General features: G+C 41.8%; 1 protein-coding gene across 1 annotated transcript in view; it reads right to left on the reverse strand.

The window, feature by feature from the left end:
- Positions 1-21,770, reverse strand: part of GFOD1 (glucose-fructose oxidoreductase domain containing 1) — a 66,605-nt gene that overhangs the window by 38,174 nt on the left and 6,661 nt on the right. The gene's annotated exons all lie outside the window — the stretch shown is intronic.

Below are 21,770 nucleotides of genomic sequence, written 5' to 3' on the forward strand. Positions count from 1 at the left end.
CTTGACTACTCTGCTTGCAAAGACAAGGCAAAATCCAGACGAAAATGCAGGATCAGCTAAGATGAGAGGCTCCTTCCGCGGAACATCTTTGTGCATGATCCTCTGTTTCTGCTCCAGCCTTGGTTTTGGTACTTAACTATACCTGTAACTGCAGTTGGACTGTACTATATGTTGTATTACTCTGTGTCCTAGAACAGGAAACAAGCAGAGCACAAACTGTTATCCCATCAAAACAGCGGTAGCTTTACACTTGCTTTACACAGACAAACAGAATAGTGAATTCAAGCCATGCTATAGTTTATATTTGACTAAACAGATTATCCACTTCTTGGAAAGTTTAATAATTAATGAAATCACAGGGTAACGAAACAGTTACATTGCGCTACATTGCTTGGTTTTTAAGGGCAGAAATTCCCATTGATTACAGTTAAAATCTCTCACAGAACTAGAAAAAAAAAAAATTGTGCTCTTCCCTAATGGAGCAGTAGTGCTGGCACTGAGCAATTAATCATTGTATAAGGTTTTTGTCTTGTTACTCAGACACAATGTTAATTCAATTGTTGGTACCAAGATTAGAGTGCTAGTATAACCATTGATTGCTTATATTCTGTATCACACAAACATTATAAAGTATTAACCATATAGCATTCAGCATCATTAATGTGACCTTAGAATACTGCAACAGTACTAATACAATTGCTCAGGTTGTCTCTCAGGACCTGTAAAAGCCGTAATTTTATGACTCTGTCCAAATCTGATTTCTCCTGCTTTACTTGTGCTCTCAACATCATCTCCCATGTTCTGTAGTCCTGTTACACACAATACTCTGATCAGCTTTTTTCCCCTCCTCTACATTTTATATCTGGCTAATTTTATCTGATGTTTCAACTGTATGTGAACTGATGACACACAAAAATGTGTAACTATTTCCAGGCTTCTCACTTTCAGCCCTCAAGTAAATGTTTGGCCTGTCTTTTGGACAGCATATATACAACATCTAGCCTTCAGCTCAAGCATAGCATGGTAAAAGGGATTGATTGTTTCACGTTGAATCAAATTTTGCCTCCTCTTGCTTTTCATCTTGAGGACAACACAGCTCATTGCTGTACCATTAGCTGTCATGTTGGATTTGCACTGCATTTAGGTGTACAAATCTGGAGTAGGCTGGAGGTCTTGCTGAGACAGAGCTTATCCTAATAGCTTCTCCTGATTTCCTCAACTCCACATGAGGACACTTTTTTCCAGACCAGAAAGATGCCTCTGCAGTTTCACTTAAAAAGGGTTAAGCAAATTAAAAAAATGGGTTGTTCCCAAACAGAGTTACCTGTAAGCAGTATAGTTAGTGACAGAAAACTCACTTTAAATTCCCCATCTCATTTTACCCTATGTTAACACAGAGGGGTGGACAGCATATCCTGAACGTATTTTTTACATGGTGTTTGTGCAGTTCTTCCTTTCTCAAGCATCCAGTACCAAACATCTTGGTGACTCCACTTCCTCCAGTCCCAATAGAGAGAAGCTTGTTCTCTTCCACCCAAAGGGCTTTGGCAAAGATCACGGTTCAAGCCTGCCACTATCACCAGTTCTTTCTGAGATGCATTCTTGCATCAAACTTATCTTTGCTTTCAAGCCTTTCCATCTCTTGCTCTCACCCTTATCATTCCTTATTCACTACTGAGGCATCAGTTCCTGCTTTTGATCACCCTGTGAAGCTTTCCACTATCACCCTACTATCAGATTTTCCAACAAGTGTTTCCATGCTCCGTCCTGCCTTTTCTACTGCTACTGCTTGTCTCCTCCTTTTATTCTGTGTCAGCTTTTCAGTGCCATCTACATCAGAACTGACATCTCGCTTGGGAAAAACCTTATGCCCTTGTCTTCTCCGCACTCCCCTATGCACCATCTATATCCATCTGTTACACACTGATTTCTGTTAGGATGGAAAGCTCATCAGACAGAATCAGCTTCTGTTCCGTGCTGATACAGTGCCTAGCACAGTACAGTCCTGCTTGCCTGCCAGATTTGGCCTATGGTACTATAACATGTAACACAACAACATGTGTTGTATCTGTGTTCCATTAATTAATGGTAATACAGTGCAGATCTAATATATGGTCACACATGTCTTCACTTGCTCTGGATACAAGTAGCCTGCGTACCACAACAGCCAAAAGGTATAAGCAAACAAGCAAAATATACCACTACTTCTGCTACTTGAATGTGAATCTGAAATTTTCAAGTCAGATAAATGTTTTAGAGTAGAAGTATTCTAATTTAGTTTAGCAGCCACCCACAGAATCAGGAAACAATTAGTCTAAACTCTTAAATAATTCTTAAAACATTTCCCAAGTATTCACAGATTCCCCTGTTGTGGAAACAGTTTTATCTGTATCATGCTTTATTTTAGCACAGCTTATTCTACTCTTCTTAAAGGAAGAAACTACACTTGTGTAAACCACCTCTATAACTATACAAATGCAGCAGTATTGCTTCTGACAGTAGAACTATTTCAGGTTTCATAACCACTCAACAAGTAAAAGCCAGGCCTGAGTTTAGCCTATTGGGTCAAAGTCATATACAATACTATCACACAAAATCACCACCCTGCATATGAATAATCAAGAAAGTCTACATGGGGATTTCCACCTTTATTCTACCTTAAGTTTTGTCCCTACTTTAAAGGTGAGAAGTTATAACACATTCTGGAGTCAGAGAATGGTTTGAGTTGGAAAGGACCTTAAAGACCATCTAGTTCAAACCCCCTGCCATCGGCAGGGACACCTTTTACTACACCAGGTTGCTCAAAGCCCCATCCAACCTGGCCTTGAACACTTCCAGGGATGGGACATCCACTACTTCTTCTGTGTGTGTTGAAAGGATGGAACACATTCAAATGTGGTCCAATCTACAGTACAAGAAGGTCCTAAAACAAGGCAAGGGCACGAGTCAAAAGCATATCCAGTCACCAATGAGAACACTTTTTGCTTGTTCAGACATATAAACCAAGCACAGATTAACCAGCTCTGTCTGACTGTGCAAGATATTTTTAATCCAGCCTTTTAGGTGACTTGGCAGCATTGGCAAAAGCCTGAATGGCAAAAAGGGCCAGAAGGGAGTTTTGCTGCAGTGTCTGCTCAAACTACATGAGCTCCCAGTTACACTTTTCCGGCATGCACCAGTGAAGTGGAAAGAGCTTCAGCGTGCTTCACTGCCCAGGATGCAAAATTAAACAAAAGAACAGAAAGTCTGATGAAGTTTAGAATGACTGTCTCACTCATTAAGGTTTCTGTAACACTCAAAAAAAACCCCTCAAACACACAAAAACAACAACAGCAAAAAACCCAACCCACAACACTGAAAGTGCTGTGTGCTTGAAAGCTTGGGCTTTTTCCCCACCTTCACCAGATAAAAGATATTGTGCTTTTCTATACACCTTAGATCACCTTTCTGCACCATAACTGCACACTGCCAATAAAACAAAGCATCTGCAGTAAAGCAGTTTAAAATTTACTCAAAAGGTACATACAATTCTTAAATGATCTAAAATTGAACTAAAAAAAAAATAAAATAAAAACATTGGGCTCTGCCATAGCCTTTCATGTGTCTCCTGGAAGGCAAAGACAGCAGCAGAAGTGGGAAGGCTTCACTCATTTAGACTACAAGCACCAAATGATGACCTTGTCCCTATATTAAAAGTTTAACCAGTTGACAGAGTTAAGCTTGCAATGCTCACAAAAAAACCCCAGCAAACAGATTCCCTATAAATTGGAACATATGATCAGAATGCCAGTAGAACAATCCCCTTCAGAGATATTATGAGCCTGATTCTTAAGAAGCCAAAGGCCAATTCACTACATTCCCTTAAATCTAAAATATTTATATACCTAGTACAGGAGCATTTTAAAGTATCTTTACAATAGGAGGAAGTGCAGTAGCATAAATGAAATTCATATCCTCATATTCTACCAGTGAAATCATTGAGCATTTTTTGCAAAAACAGCTAATACGGAGTCTAAGAACAAAACATCCGCCCTCAATACTGGTACTGGTGGAGATTTGGGCTTCAAACAGTGATCATAAATTTCACGTTATATCATTTGATAGGCTTTGTGTATCCCAGGAGAGGCCCAACAAAAGGCAGTGATAACATGTCTGTCTGTCTCTGACAAGAAAAACATCTGGAGCTCTCCACAAGAAGAAAGCATCCACGGGCATCAAAAGGTAGCCTAGGGTTTCATAAAATACAAACCCAAATTGCCAAAGCCAAAGGTACAGCCATATCATTTTATCAGAGGCACATAAAACCTGGATTACTATGACTACCTCCACTTTTGTAGCATTTTCACAGAAGTTTTTTGACAAGTCACTTGCCTACAAAGAACCATCAGATGAAGGTTCAAAACTCTGTTGCCCTTTTCTCGCCGTTCTGGTCTTGCTGTGTTATTTATCTGCCTGTCATTGCAGTTGGTTATTAGTATTTCTTCCTTAGGTTTACATACAGCTATTTGTGATTATTTCATAGCAGTCATCACGAACAGCAGCAGGATCCTGCCATCCAAAGTCTCTGCCATGCACAGCTGTACCTCTGACAAGCACCCTGTCAGGACCCCTTCTGAAAGGCCAAACACTTTCTTCAGCTGAGTTTGCAGTGGCGCTTACTCCCAGTCTTCAAGTCAGGAGTAAATCTCGGACCACACACGCTGAGAAATAAACTCATATAAATGCCAAAATTGCTTTCAACAGAGCAATAGTCACTGTTTCAGCCCATGCTGTACGTAATACATCTTTTAAGCTCGAGGCACAGAGGTTGGAAGGGCTGTCAGTGGAATTGAAAGTAAAATAATTCTGCTATCCCACCACTACTACCTCCAGCTTGTAATTCAACCCAGGTCACACAGCAAATCCAGCAGTATCCTTTATTTTACAATAATATGCTAATTAGCACAGTAACACCCTCTCCACTACCCTTGCCTACACAGGTCCCAGCACATTTTAATTTAACTGTAGCCTAAGTAGACATGTAAATACGTAAACGTGGATATCCCATCGCTGAAGTGTTCAAGGTCAAGTAGGATGGTGCTTTGAGCAAACCAGTATAGTGAAATGTGTCCCTGCCATGGCAGGAGGGTTGGACCAGGTGATCTTAAAATGTCCATTCCAACACAAACAGTTCTGTGATTCTCCAAAATAGGAGCAGTTTCCCACACATTGATGAATACATGGCAAAATCCTACTGTAGACCCAGCAAATCTGTATGTCTAACATATACAAGGTGAAAACAGGAAAACCTAGCGAGCCGTCAGGTAAATTTGAGAACTTGTAATTATTATAAAGTTTTAACTTCTGTGCTCGTTACTTTAAATGCTAGATTAGTTTACTAGCCTGACATTCCCATGTTTGGGTCCACAACGATACTCAAGGGTTTCTTTAAAAAAAAAAAAAAAAAAAAAAAAATTAATCCCAGAACAAAAGGTCACTTTTTACCACCTCACTTCCAAAACTCTGCTAGTTTGCTCCAAGGCAAGAAGCTTCTGAAAATTAGGCTATTTTTTGTGGTTCATCAAGTCCATTGTTTCCAAAAGTAAATAGCCATTATGCTTAATGATTCAGTAATCACTCCCCTTCCTTAAATCAAGGGCTTTGAAGGTGATAGGGGAAAGGCTGCTTGGTTCAGATAGCCTCAGTGGGAAAGATCAGCCAGCTTTTGTGCTCTTGTATTTGCAGGAAGACTTGCACTTGTTTTTATTATAGATAGGTTTTGTTTTGTTTCCCAAAGAGAGGAATTATAGGAATTCAATAGAGAATAAAGAATTACCATGACACCCTACAACAGAGTAGGAAGGTTGCAACACAACTTCCAGTGGCTGTTAAAACGTGATAAATGGCAGCCTGATGGTTGCAAAAGAAAACAGAGCTCAGGAACACGAGTAGAGTTTAAGGAGATGTGCCCTGGGAGGGCTTCCAGATATTAAAATCTCTTCCTCTAGCTCCCTCCACATCAAATTTTTGCAAGAGGGGTCCCAGCTGCAGGCAAAAAGCTGTGTTTAGCAAGACAGACTCACCTTTTACTACCCCTGGTTTGACATATCTGCGTGCAGGAAAATAATTCATATTGGCCATCTGGTAAACAGAGCTTTGTAACTTGTAAAGTCACTTGTAAAGCTCTTGAGAGAATATATAATGTATCTGACTTTAAAATGCAGATTCTTCTTTCTCCCCTCAGTGCCTTTGAGTCACTCAGAGATTATGTTAAATCCAGTAGATTTAACATCAGGAAAACTCAGCATTGGGTTCTCCACTCCCACTGAAGTTAAGGTCAATGGAGTTGAGCACTGCTAACTGCTTCTGAAAATCTCATCCAAAGGACCCAGTCCAAAGCAGGCTAATTCCCTGGACAACTAAGAGTTCTACAGACTTTGGCTTCAGCCCAGGCTACATTAGCATCCCACAGAGCAGTGTGTTTTAACAATTTACCATCCAATAGCTCTCAAAAGTTCTCAGTATCTCTTACTGAGCCCCAGTAATGTATGTTGTTAGTTAACATTATTTTCATAGTGCCTATGATACGTTGGGGACTTGATTTTTTTTCAGAGGAGCAGCAACTAAACCAAGCTGCTGCTTACTATGAACTGCTTAAAAGACCAACGTTGTCACTTAAAACCAATACGTAAGTTCATGCACTCTCACAGGTTTTATGTAAGTACAGCTCAATTTGTCCACAGAATACAGGCAATTCATTCAATAAAAAGTAGGCATACATCACACCAGTCACCAAGAGCCTTACGGCATGGCACATTTCTGTCACAGGTTAGCAAGTGACTCTTATTCGGGAGCTACAGTATATGGGAAAATATTGTACATATTAGTTAAACTACAAATAAATGCCTTAAAGAACTATCAGATGACCAGCAACTTCATTACATCTCTTGATGTTAGTGGAATGACTTGCAGACAAGAATAACCAAAGCTTGTCTGGTGCTAGTGCAATCCTGCTCTACTGAAAAAGTAAGGGTTTCTCCATCATAACAAGGATTAAGATTTAAAACTGTCCCAAGGAGACAATGAGGAACTTCAATAAAATGGATTTGACTGTAAGAATTTTTTTTTTCTGAATTCAAAACTAGTTATTATTCAGTAGTGTTCAGAGTTCACCACCATTTGTCACACAATTCCAGGTCCAGTTTCAAAAGCTGTCAGGTCTGACTAACCCAAGGGAGACACAGTTTTGCTGATAGGTGCCAGAGAGGCATTAAGCTGACATATTTACAAAGACTATGAATTTTACATGAGTTTCTGCATGAACCAGACAGGTTTAATGTGCCACATATTCTTCATGTATTACATTTGGGTCTCACAATACAACAATTGCATTTTACCGTTCTGTGAATTTAAAGCTGGTGGAAGCATGAGACTGACACCCCCAGAGACTTATACCTGCTCCTGAACAAAACAGCAGCTACAACTTCTTCCACAGCATTCACATCACTGCATCCAATCCTGAGGGCACGAAATACCCGAAACTTATGGAGGTTTCAACTTCCATACTCATGCAGCCCTCAGCCACCCCTCTGAGAGCACTGACACAGGATGGGTGCCTAACTCGGTTAAATTATGAGATTGGTCCCCCGCAGCACATGACTGTAACAAAAGACACTGACCTGTAAAATGCAGAAGAGCAATCAAAGGGGGGGTTCTTTTGAGAGAATCTCCCCCACCATGAGGTATCACCTCAGCCTTACATATGTTTTGTAATGTGCTGATACAACCTGGGGATTACACCTACATATCCCCAGGGTCCAACACTACCATACTAACGTTTAACATGATCCCATCCCCTCTAGCTCTTTTCCTGTAACATCCATAACATGTTCACTACCAAGTCCTCTGTGTTTAGTAGGCTGTGTCCACCTCTGGGTTTCCCGACACAGCAAAACCCCCCGTCCCGAGCTTCTAAATGCAGAGCAGACACGCCCTCTCAGTGCATCCAGTATTTAAGAAAGCTTTCCAAAAGGCCACTATCTCCCCCACGAGACTGTTCTGCCTTGACGCTGTGAAATTTCATCTTCAGCTCAGGGATACAGAACAAATGTTCCTGTAAAGCATATGCTTTTTTTTTTTTTTTTTAACTGGCTGCATCTGATCATCACCCTTTTCTGCCAGCTCTCAAATGCTGCTAGAACATCACCCAGCTGAATGGCAAGAGCTGCTGGCAGGCTTGCAACAAATAGACTGAGCTGAAGAGATGAAAAAGAAAAATCACAGCTACTGTCTACCTATCTGACACAGCTGTGATCAACAAGCATGTCAGATCCGGCATCATCGTGCAGGCTGCCTGCATGCAGTGCAGTGTGAAAGCACACCACATCCTGCACACCACTTGTAGCAGTACGGAGTAAAAATACAGTTGTTATTGTTAGCAGTCATTCCAAAAAGTCTGAGAAAACACACTAGAGTTTCCTTGTGCGTACTTCTCTGATCCATACTCCAAAACAGTGACTGCTTACATAATCAGCATTGATTCTGCAGGCCTTAAATGGTTTGGATCCTCTCATGGGTCATCTGATCACACACCAGAAGATGAACTGCAACCACAGATCATGAAAGCAGCTTTTTTTGCTTTTTACTACACCTCTGGGATATGGCTTAAATTGGAAACCAATTTAGGGGATTATCCAGCTCCAAGGTTTCCTGTCACAGTGGTCTAACCCCCAACCCACTTCAACGGCATCTGAATGCAGTTCAGAAGATTATGCAAGGCATTAGTAAACTGAGATAATTTCATCAATCACACTGAAAGACAGGTATGACACACCAATGTAGAAACCTCTAACGCACATAGATGTGAATTCAAAGAATGAGACATCAAGGATTGAAGGGAACTCATCACGGTATTAAAAGCTTGAGTTACATGGAAATTATGCAATTGAATTAATAAAGGACAATGTAGCCTGACTAGAAAGGTACCTCTTCCAGCAGAGAGATGGAATCTCCGCCAGGGAAAATATGCAGGATTAGATATATGACAAAAATACGCTGTAGAGAAAACTCTGTTCTGTCGAGGAGACTGGTTAGCTTTGTCTGTATCAAATGGCTATGAACATAGGACACAGTAAGAGAACTTGTCTGTCAGAGACAAACCCAAACCTGAACAGTGGATTTCATGATGAATCCACAGCAGCTTATTCCAAGGATGTAATATGACCTGTTCTTCTGGTATGCCATGATTATGCCAGCTCTCTCTCTCGGAACACTTATTTCTTTGTAATGAACAGTGACTATTACAGGAAAGGGCAGTCCTGGGTCTAAGGACATCATCACACATCTGTACCAACAAAAATACCCACTGCTACACACGTAACACTAAATAAAACTCAGTAGAATACATTCAAGTGACAACATTAATCTGCTCTGTCTGATCACACAGTTTTAGTAGGTTTTGCTCACAGTACATGAACATTACAACTGTTATAGCTCAGTGCTTAGATGGTAAAAGTAAGCAGTGGAGGAAGTGAGAGGATGAAAATGTCATTCTATCATTGTTGCTGGATTAAAATCAGAGAGGAGAGCAGCTACCAAAGAAGTAGTCAGATGTGTAGCTTGCAAGATTGACAAACACAGCACGAAGGAAATGGCACATCCCACACAAGCATCACAGCTATGGGTGCAAACAAGGGCAGTCCCCTCTGCTCTCTGGTTAGGTCATGGTCAGCTGAACTGAAACATCTCACAACAGATCCAGCGTCATAAGCCTGTTAATGGATTTGCTGCATTCCTGCTGGGAGAGGTATGCTTTCTACAAGGTTATGATTCAGAAATACACTGAAGGAGGCCACATTCAGCAGCTTCTAATGAAAATTACTGTTATTTTTGTTTTCTGCAAGTGAGACGCAGAAGGAAAAAGGATGACATGACGTGAGCCCGTGGGGTTGGCACACAGGTACTCTGGTGCCTAGGCAGTCTTTCCCTTTTGCACTGCTTTTGTGTACCCCAGGCTTCTGATCCCCACTGGCTGCTGTCTGACAAACACAGCATCAACAAGTCATAAGTGAATTCAAATGGGCTTCCCGTAACTGCTCCTAAGTCACAGTGCAAATCAGCCTAATGGTACCAGCAGCCTTCTCTGCTCTCTCCACTCCACTCTGCAAAGAGTGGACCCTTCCCAGAGGGCCAGTCAACCAGGTGAAAGAAGCAAGCACATTTCTGCATGTCCCAGACTGCTGAAGGAGGGAAAAGGCTCAGTTAGCTCATGAATAATGCACCATCTGTTTATGCAACTCCAGGGACACACTTCAAATCAGCTTGTGGTCTCTGGAATTACTTTCACTATACTTGACCAGTCTCTTTGGTAGGGAAATCAAAAAGCTGCTTTCAAAATTTTCTCTGCTCACTTGAAGCTTTCACTCCTCTCTGCTATACATAATCCAGAAGAAAGGAGACATGATTTTCTGGTCACTCCAGTTTCACGCTGGTACTACTTGACTGACTTCAGTAGATTTACTCCTCATGTACACTGCTGTGACACAGTGAGGTTCAAAGATGCCTCAACAGCATACAGGGATGTACCAGCAATTCAGAAATGAGTCAGGAGGAGATCAAGCTGCATGTAGTATCATCAATGCCTTCTAAGCATTCTAAGCAGATGGTTAAGCATGAAGTATCACAATAAGGGCTAGAACAGTCTTTTCTTACATGTTGCAGAGGTAGAATCTGAAATAATGAGCAAGCAGCACAAGAGGGAGAGGTCGAACTCATAGGGGGTGAAATTACAAGATATTCCTCCACCCTGAAAAAAAAAAATCTTTTTAAATACTGGCTCTCAGCCCAGAGGTTTGACCCCAGGGGATATGATGTCACTAAGGCAATGCAATTGCAGAAGCAAACCTTGAAATGTAATGTTAACTCCTCCTTGTAAATCTCATCTAATCCAAAATACTTCACATGAGAAAAACTTGCATAAAAAGAAGCCAAGAGGAGAAAAACATAGCTCAGCTCAACAAAGTCATGCAAACTGTAGACATACCCATGTTAGGAAAAAGCTAAGATGTTCTCTGGGCCAAGTCAAGCAAGTCATAGCGACAGCTCCCTTAGCTCTCCATTTCAAACCCAGTGTTTAAAAATGTGCCAGTGTAGGCTGGAAACAGGGCAAGAGATGGACAACAGTTAAATACAACTTACAAGCAAAACATTCTCAACAATTTTTAATCCAAGGACGACTAAGCTTTTCTGAAGGAGAAACAAAACAAAAAACCCGCATCAAACAAACAAACTACTCACCCACTCTTCATCCCAAAAACTTTTAAAAAAGAAAGGAGCTGTCTTGTATCTTGGTCCTACATTTGTGTCATTTGCAACCACATAAGCATTAAGTTAAGCCTGGCATACTAATTTATTGCATTTTTCCCCCCTGCAAATTGATTGCCTGCACTTGCAGGAAGGTATGTATCTGCAGACTCTTCTCTTACAGACCTCAGGTTGAGTAGCACTGCTGTACTGCTCCCTTAACTCCTAAGATGAAGCATCACTCACATCCTCACAGCTGTGTCTGCCACTGTTTTTTGGTTGAAGCCATACCCTTTCATTCTCGAGGCAGAAATAGTGCCGCAGGAAAGGGGAAAGCAGAGAATTTCTGTTGTGCATTCCCCCTCTGGAGACTGATAACAAACAAGAACTTCAAGAAGGATTCATTAGGCCCTCATATCCTCCTTCCTCTGCTCTCCTCCCCCTGCAGACACCAGCCCTGCTCACAAAGCCAGGGAATAATCTTAAACCTTGTCTGACCCAGAAGAAACAACACTAAACAGATAAAAGCACCACTTACTTTGCTCTCCTTCTCCACCTGGGCCTGAAGAGCCATAGATTATGCTGAGGACACCCACAAGCAATTTGTTGCCTAAAAGCCACTGGCTGGGGGCTCCTGTGGCAGTCCAGAGTATACTCAAAGTACTGCACGCCCTAGGAAAGTGTCTCAACAATGAAGAAGGCTGCAGGGATGCTGTTAACAGCATCACTGGGGTCTTCACCTACACTCAAGACAACAGCAAATAAGTTTGAGCCCACCTGGCCTTAATGCTTGCTGCACAACTGAAAAACACTGCAGGTGAACCACTGCTAGACCAAGCAGCATCGTAGCACAAGTCAGGCCCTCACTAAGATTTTTAAACAGACCTTCTTACCCATTTTCTACACACAGGTTGAATTCAGGCTAGGTGACACTGTCTGCCTACAGCACTTTTCAGAAACAAGCTGGGAAGAAGATAGCTCATATACCTGAAAGTACATGAAGCTATGCCACTCACAGACACATCACAGGTCACTTCAAACAGACCTTACTGTGTTTGCCAAAAACTTCTAAGTTACTCAACAAGGTTCTTATCAAATGTCTCAGGGCTTACTGATGCTGAAACACCTATTCATCACTTCTGTTTAATAAAAAAAACCTCTAACTTTGCTTAACTTCTCCCTGCCTTCGTGTTCTTCTAAAGAATCCTTTCTATCCTTCACCACCACAGTGATTTTACCAGTAAGCTACTACATTTGGTGCCCAAAGCATTTTCTGCCTGTCCCAAATAATCCTTAGTAACTCAGTGTGGAGTCAGTGGTGCCAGACAGGTTGCTTTATTTCTCCACTCAGGAGTCCTGATCTTTGAAGTTCACCTCCACAGGGAGAGAGCCTTTACAGAGTCTTTCTCTAGAAAGTTCAAGACATCTTGAAGAAAAGACAGCAAAGGTAACACACTGCTTTGTTTAACCTTTTTCATCACCAAAGCACACAGCTAGCATTCCAGGAAGGGTTCATTAATTCACTGCACCTTAGTGTTGGAGATGTGATAGTTCCCATTGAAGTCAGTGATGTCTTCCTCCCTTCCCAACATCCCTCCTAGTTCACCCTTTCCCAGCGCAACCCAAACCTCACTCCAGGTCCTGCCAGAGCCCTCTCCTCCCAGATGCATCTCACTGCCAGGGATGCCCCACAGCACATCCTGGGGCCAACTGGTACACGGCCCTTTCCAGGGAAGCGGCCCACAGCCCAGTAGCAGGAGGGAGATGGGGAATGCAGCCTGTGGCTGGCAAGAGGGAGTATAGACAAGGGAGTTTGAAAGTCACAGCCACAACCACCACCTACACCCTCTTTTCCCTTCATTTTTTGCAAGCCTGGTCCCAGAAGCACAGCCTGATACACTAAATACTTGCTCCCTCCTGCTCTGGCTCTCTCTCATTTCCTCCCCTGCCAATCTTGATTTGGCTGGCTTCCTCAGGCCAAATTAGTCAGCATGACGGGTGCCTTTACATTTTCTGTTTTCATCTATTTTTCCCGTTTCTAACAAGGGAGGTGTCTCACACTGAGAGCAGCCCCTCCCCTCTTATCATTTGACTGAAACACATCCTCCTGTTCCAGGCAAATATTACGTGATGTTTTGGAGCAGTGTGTTTTCAAAGACAAGAAATGCCAAAGAACGCTGCTACGCCTTTTCAGCACTTCACACAAAGCTGGGCACGGCTTGCCACATTGCTCTGACATTCAGGGAACCTACAGCAAGTGTCTGTCTCCTGTGAAGGAGGCAGAAGGAAGACTTAAGTGGCTTATACCCCTAATCCAGGGCTTGAACCTCAACAGCCCATACTGCTCCTCCCCCCCAATAAGTCTCCTTTTTTTTGACCCTGTTTCCAAACAAAGGTAACAAGCCAAACACAAGCCACAAAATGTAATCAAGTCAGCCATGCAGAAAGAAATACAATATTCTCCGATCTGACTAAAGTTTACTGCCTTGCAGACAGCAGTGGCAGCATGGCCCAATTATGGCCCACTGCACATTTTCATCACAAATTTCATTCTCTTTATCCCACTCCCAGTATTCACAGTTTTTTACTGCTCTGAGATAAAACCTGGCAAAAAGGCATCAGCCACAAAACAAGCACTACACCAAAACAAAAGAAGTATTTGTTTAAAAAAAAACAAAAACAAACAAACAAACCTTGGAACCTTGGTCTGGCCATTTCTTTCAATATCACGGAAATGCCAAGACAATGAAAGCAAGTGGGTTTGGCTTTTCCATTTCTTGCTGCTTTCAGTAGAAGACCGGTTTCTTTGAAGCTTTGAACAACACTGAGATTAGCTCAGTTGGTTACACCAAGGTTGTAAGTCTGATCCCTGTGTGAGCATTTAAATAACAGTTGGACACGATGATCCTTGTGGGTCCCTTCCAACTCAGAATATTCTGGGAAAACAACTGGGAGACAGAAAACAACTTCAAACAGATGACTTTTTGCCAATAGCAGATCAGAAGGCTTTCAAGTCTTTAGGTTCAGGCATGTGGAAGTACCATTAAGGTCATGCCTGACACGATCCTAATACTGATCAAAATTTCATGGGCCAAATCTAGAATACCAAAAATTTCAACAGAGACATTGATGTGAATCTTTTAGCACTTGACCTTGAATCTGCTTGAGTTTTCTCCCATCAAGTAAAAGACATCTGTGCACTAATGGTTTACAAACTGACTGCCTAGAGGACAACTGCAGCTACTCCACAGCTTTACAGGAATGGAGAGAGGGACAAGCTGTCTAGGGGTCCTACCCTGTCCAGGCAGATAATCCCCTTCTCCCACTTTAACCCAAAACACCCACTGCTGTACTGAGGCAATCCATAAGAACAACAGCAGCCAAACATGGCTGAGGTGAGGACTTGCAGGACCTCACCACACACCCACTTCCCTTCTTCTCCTCCCCTAATCCAAACCACATCTCACTTTCTGGTAGAGATGTGCAACCTCTGATCACTCACTGCTATTGATACACCTCAAATCAATAGGTTCCAACACTATCAAAGATGTTGAGAGTTTTCCCATCACTGTAAAACTTCTCATGGGAGATGTAAAAAGCACAAGAGAAAAGGATTTTCACAGCTCTGGTAAGGGCTACGGGACCTGTGAAACTGGGAACCCACCCCCGGCTGCTCAAAGCATTCTTTACCTGCTCCACCTCTAAATAATTTAATTCCAAGGAGGAATAAAGGCTGACTGCATCCGTATTTTTGTGGGAAAGAGTTTGAGTTACATGAGCACAGGGAAATACTGACATAAAACAAAAGATGACATTCTGCTTAGAAATTTAGAGGTAAATCTCAGATTGCTCCACAATCTGGCCTTTTTCTCTGGCTTGCACATCTGAAAAGCAACAGGCCATTTGAAAGCACTTTAATCCTACCAGAATGAACATTTGTCTACAAACACCTTGTTTTGACTTAGAACCCCAAATTTCCACTATCTTTGCACTTGTACCCCATGAAGCAATTTACAATTGCTTGAGCTTTCAAAAGATGAAGAAGTAAGATCCAAGACTGACAATTCATGGCATTTTGAATGATATATTCTCCCATTTCTCTATTTAAAGTACATAAGGCATCGTCCATGGCATTTTAATTAATATCCTAACTACTGTCCACATCAATTCATCTCTCAGAGTCTTTTAATTACAGGTTTAGAGACTGGGACAGCATAGCTGCATTAAATCAGAACTCATGGTACACAGTTCTCCAATCAGAGCCTGAAAGTCTATCCTGGTCTGAAGCTAATTTTATGACTTCTCTTCCTCTCTGGCCATATATTTTTTTTTCCCCAATCAAGAAACTGCACCCACTAGTTGCTACAAGAAAATTGAAGCAGCACAATTACCCACACTAATTTGCCTAATATTAGTTTCAGGCCCGAACAGGCTTTACAGTGCCAGGTGAGCCTGGGAATAAAAGCACAGATAGTGAGAACAAGACAAAGAGACTGACAAGGTAATTTAACTATTAGAGATAGGTTTTCAGTGAACAATAATAAATTAGAAATTAACCTATTTTTATTTAGTGGCATAACTGGAAGAATATGATACCCTCAGTTTTTCCTGCATTAACAGTTACAGCAACTTTACAAGCCTATTGCCCCAGCACAAGCCCATATGAAGTTTGGTCAAGAGATTTCTGATCCACAGACAAAGAAACTACACATATATTTACACTCATTACAATCACAAGAGTATAATCCATATGATCTGCTTGCTTCCTCCTGACTTCCCAGCTGTAAGCACCACATAATCCACACAGAATTCAGGTTAGGGTACTAAGACCAGACAGACAGTTATAAAAACCTAGATGTTTCCATCGTCCTGGTCCAGAGCTGCAGTGCAAACATTTGACACTTGCAACCAAGATACTTTATCAGCATGGATATTATCTGCTAGGAGGACTCTGAAAGCACTCAGTCCTCTCAAACAGAGGGACAAAGCCATGTTCTGTCAGTGCCTGTAAAATAAATACTCTCTAGGAGTAAAAAAACAGTTTCTCATACCTCTGTGATGTTAATTCTTTGGTGTATCCTTTCCAGTAAAGAGATACGAGAGTAATTCCTCCCCAAAAGAACCAAAAGCCTCAAAATCACGTTCTTTGGTCCATTGAGTTCACAAGACCAATTAATATCACACGTTGCATAACATTTAAGACTCTTCAAGGGAACCTTAAATAATTTGCCAAAACCCAAGTCAGTGGTTAGAGCATCATCCCTCGATTTTTCTCTGGAGCACCAAGGAAAGGAAATGGTTTCAAATGCTCTGCCTAATTATTTACCGACTTGGTGAAATGCACTAAAATGCAGACGTACCCAGAAAGGGAAAGACATCATTCATGGCTCCATACAGTGCCATTCCACCTAGTGCAAATTCCCTGTAAGCACAGCATCAAGATGGTACATGCACCCCCAGCAACTACCAGCACCCTACTCTCTTTCACCCAGCACTATCAGATGGTTCTGCCCGATACAAGAGGCCATAGGCAAGCATTCTACTCATGGGCTGAAAAAATGCCCAGACACGAAATTACCTATCTTTGATACTTAATTTGAGCACCTCCTAACAGCAGCTGCAAATCTGAACTTGCTCACACCGGCGTAAGCTGATGCTCAAGGTTGTACTTGCAACCAACATTACATACATGTATGCTATTGTCTGTCTTCCAAAACAGCAGTTGCTCCTGTCAGCCCTGAAAGGCCCTGCCCCTTTGCTAAAGAAAGGGGTTTCCCAGTGTGCAGAGGGCCATAAAGAATAATAAAGAGAAACCCCACACTTCATTAAAAATAAATACACAAGTCTCCCAGCTGCTGAGCCATCACTGCTCGGAGCAAGTCATCTTATTAAGATTTTTTTTTTTTTTTTGGTAGCATCTGTTAAATAAAGCTCCAACACTGGAAAATGATTACTGACATTAATAACACGCAACATATTCAGTGCCAGATACAATCCTCAAACTCAACACAGATCGCTCAATCCCAGCCATGAACTTTCCTGGCAAAGGGAGTCCCTCCACTAGTCCTGGTGATTCCTTTACAAGCTGCTGCATGCACATGAAAAAGGGACACCAATAAGAGGAGAGGTAGAACTTATTTTCAATGTGAATCAGATTTCCCTGCACTGGCCCCACTCTTCTCTTCCCACCCTGGTTTTAGATCACATGCACAACCATTCAGGGAAAAGCCCCAGCCAGAGTGACAGCGACCGGTCCTCTTCGAGCAGCTTAGATACACCTCTCATGATCATCACCCACTCAACAGCGTTCAGCCACAGCAAATCCCACAGTGAGAGAGAAGAGCAGGTATCAAAGGGCTCGGCTTCTGTCCCTGCCACCAGTTTCCCACACAGGCTTCAGCAAGTCTCTTAATCCCTCTGTGCTTTCTCACCCTCAGTTAGTAGTTTTGGGAATCCTGACAGATGAAACAAGCTTCAGGAAGGCAGGTAAATGCAATCTAATTAGACATCAACAGCCTACGTTACAGAGGATGAAAGCTCAGGACAGAAATCCTCAAGCTTATTCTCATCGTGCCACTCTTGTTTAGAGCAAATAGGAATCTCATCAAACACACACCAAGGGTAGAGTTGGAACAATTTTATTCCCACCTGACATGTAAAGGGTCAGGTCCCTCTGCACACAGATGGCAGCAGGTGTGGTGTCAGCAGCTGCCAAGGCATCTGTGCACATCAGGGCTTTTGAAGGATCACCTTCACCAACGCGAACAGATCTGCAATTTCAAACAACCACCACCACATTACCATCACAATTAAATTTATATGAAGAGCTGCGAGACAGCACTATAATCAAAGGCATAAATAAATCTGCTGGTGAGTATCAAATCTCAGAAGCAAACATATCAGCATTTATGAGACAGAAGTGAGATGGCTTATGAACACAGACTTTCCTCATTTTAGGCATATGGTGCATCGAAGTATTTTCTCCTAATGGCTAGGCGGTGGAGTCCAGTAAAAATTATATCCAGAACTACACTTCAGGTTCATGGTTCTTTCAAGATATGCCAACAGTCATACATCATGTCCACACGTGCTCTGGTTAGTTTAGCAAAGGTGTCACCCCTGCAAACCAGGCATCTCATGGCACAGATTTTAAAGCAGAATTATTCAGCAACATGAATAATCCCTGTTAACCAAGCACTTAAAATTCAGGACACCTTTCTCATGTATTTGGATAACACTGTATCCACAAACTAGTCTCAGGGAGTAATGCTTAGCACTCTGCCTGAGAAATATGTCTTTATCAAAGCATCTCATACTGTTTAACCAGGAAGCATCTTCACCAGCACTAAACCGTCAAGTACCTTAAAGGCAAGCAGCAAGTCACAAGAGTTCTGCAAGCTCTGTCACGCTCATTTAGTGATAGACTTTTGTAGGCTGTGGCTAAGGATTCCAAACATCTGTACTCCAAATATTTCCCATCTTATTTTTTTATTCCTGCAGACATGCTGCCGTAACATGTTAGAATATCGAGCTATGGAATTGCACAGATGCAGCTATAGCTTTGGATTTTTTTATGAAGTAGTACAAAACTGTTTGCAAGCAAATTCCTACTTGCATGAATTACTGTGCCTGACAAATATTCTCTGTAAGCAATCGGTGATTTTTGTCTTCAAGGAGACTACTGAAGTAAGCAAAGGTTTGCAGAACTGTGTCCCAAGACTCCCACCAATCATTCCCTAAATTGACAGAGATGCTTTTGCTGAGAGGACAAAGATTTGCAAAGCCAGACTCCTCTCCCAGAGGCACAGTTAGTTTTTCTTTTGGGCCACAATGTGTTTTCAGTAATAGCATCATAAATTTCAACTATTTCCTTTGATTCAGTAGAGTTTTAACTGCATTTAAAGTGGTGCAAGCAGAATAAGAATCCAAGCTTTTACATACAACATTTCAGGCGCATTTCTGGAATTTACTTTAGCACACACAAGCTTAGCTGTAACCATTTCAGATGTTCTCCCAGCTATTCTCTCTCTCCTTTCATATCCCCACATGAAACAGTAATAGCTGCATTGTCTTTTATGGGCTGAGGAAGTGAAGGAAGGGGAGGGACTTCCAGGAATTTTTAATTTATGTATTTTTCACCTTAATGCTATTTTTTTAATACATTTATGAAACTATACATATAGACACCAAGAAAAAGAATTTGGAGGGCTCAGCCTAGCCCTTGGTTCCACATTTTTAAGCAACAGCACTCCAGCACAGCAAGGATAATTACTATTTTATAGTTCTCTCTCCTTGCTTGACTCTATTTGGATTTTGAAAAGCTCTCTATATTAAGGCTTCTCATTAGCCATGTGAAGCCCAGTACCCTAGAAACAGCATTTAATTCAACCACGACCTCCCTTCTGGGCATTTCCTGGCAAAAAATGGCCAGATGGAAGAGCTGACGACTGCCAAACATTCACTGCAAGGAAATGCCAAAACAAGGGTCTTTATTGCTGATAAAAGCCATGGAAACATCAGAATGTAAAACAGAGTTGCTACCTTTTTTTCACCTCCATCTGCTTCACTAAAGCTGTGATTGCTGTTGTGATGGAATTCAAGGCACTGATTTTCACCCTGAGATTAAACTCTAGCACAGCAGCAAATGACAAAAGCCATTTTACTCCCAGTGTTACATCATTATGTTTATTCTTACATTACTACCAAGCAAGTTCCTCACACCATGCTCTCATTTTCAGTGCCCTTCACCGTGCTCATACTTAGGAGTTAGGCCTGATAAAAAATAGCTTTCCTCACTAGCCCTGGCTGGACTGGAACAAAGGATCTCCTTCCAAAGGAGAAAAGGAGGTAACCTCTTGCCCTCCACAATTCCCTGCGAGTCAAAACTGTGTATCAATAAGATCTGGTGTTTATGCTATCCTGGATGCCAGTTCCACCATCTGGAAGTTCTCTACAAGGCATCCACAGAGCTCAAGGACAATTCTGCTTACGCTTGCCAGGTGCATGAGTCTTGTCTGCCACGGGTGGTCAGCGCTGGCTGTGCACTGCACCAAGGCTCATCCTCCTCTGCTCTTCACCAGCACATTTTTAGCACAGCCAGCTCCTGAAGGAGTCTTCAGACCTTTTGGAGACTTTTGCTAAAAGGCCTCCAAACTCGTGGTGCCCCAAAAGGATTCCTCACAGTGTCCACAACAATTAAGGACCTAAATGAGTATATCAAGCACCTTTATGCAGAGCACAGTTGTACCAACACATATAGAGCTGGACTACACCAGCAACACAGATACACTTATACCAGCTGAACACTCTAAAGAGATATGCAACCAACAACTTAGGCCTGCATGGGAGCAGGAATAACCTGTACCAAACAGAGATGCCACTGTGCTGGCAGAACAGCGTTCACACCAGGAGTCACACCAGCTGGACTCCTAGTGGCCACACAGCAATTACTGCATTAAAAAAATCATATGCCTTGCAGTCCTAATTATACTGGTACAAAAAATGTACGTGCAGGCCAGGTCTTAAATCAATTTAGGAGACCTACACAAGGGATTGTTTCTCTTTAATATGATAGCCATTAAAATAAATTTGTTTAAATCAAGACTTAGGAAAACAGACCTGAAATATTTTTTGTAAGGAGTGTAGTTTTGTTACCTGCATGCATGCTGACCTTGCATATTAAGTCACTGACTTTGACAGCTCAGTCTTATGAATTCAGAGTTTGCTACATGAATAATAAACAAAAGCAGTAGGGTAAAGGCTTCTGCTTCAGTGGTTTGAGGAAACCAGAACAATTCTAAGCAACTCCAGATAGCATTGTGGCAAGCATATATTAACAGTGTAGGGTGCTGTTGCATTGCAGTGGCCTGTGAAAAACACCCATCTTGGCCATCCTAGAAATTTAACTCCATTTTCATCCTCGGTGCTTTGCCTCCACTGTTGCTCAATAGGCAAAATCTACTGCATATACAAAGAAAAGGACAGTAAGTTGCAATATGCTTCAACACAATTTACCTAGTTCTCAAACAAAAGCTGACAGAACAACATATTTAAATGTCTTGCAGAGTTTTTACCCTGTCTTCATCAGGGGCTGTGCTCAACTATCCATGTCAGGAGTCATACAGCAAACCTCTGTCACATACTGTCAATCTCAGACATAAGAGGACTTTGAGAAAAAAAAAAAGAAAAAAAGAAATATAAGAGAGAAAAGAGGCAACAGTGGAAAGCTTGAAAATCTAGTCATTTTACTTGTCCAACAGATTTCCCCTTCTCTGCATTTATCTACATATTCTTTCCTATTTTATTAAATAATATTTCTTCTAAATTTTGGAACAACAGAATCAAGATGCAATTCCTTCCTTTACCTACACCACTGAGCACTCAGCAACATAAATCCCTAAAAACAAACAACAAGACAGAAAGTCACAGCGGAAAGGTCTGTTCAAGATGGATCAAACAGCTCGGTACCACAGCAGGTGTCACAGTGGCCA

Source organism: Empidonax traillii, unplaced genomic scaffold (genome assembly GCF_003031625.1).
Source record: "Empidonax traillii isolate 1590-97213 ecotype Southwest subspecies unplaced genomic scaffold, ASM303162v1 scaffold597:size822913, whole genome shotgun sequence".
Lineage (NCBI taxonomy): Eukaryota > Metazoa > Chordata > Aves > Passeriformes > Tyrannidae > Empidonax > Empidonax traillii.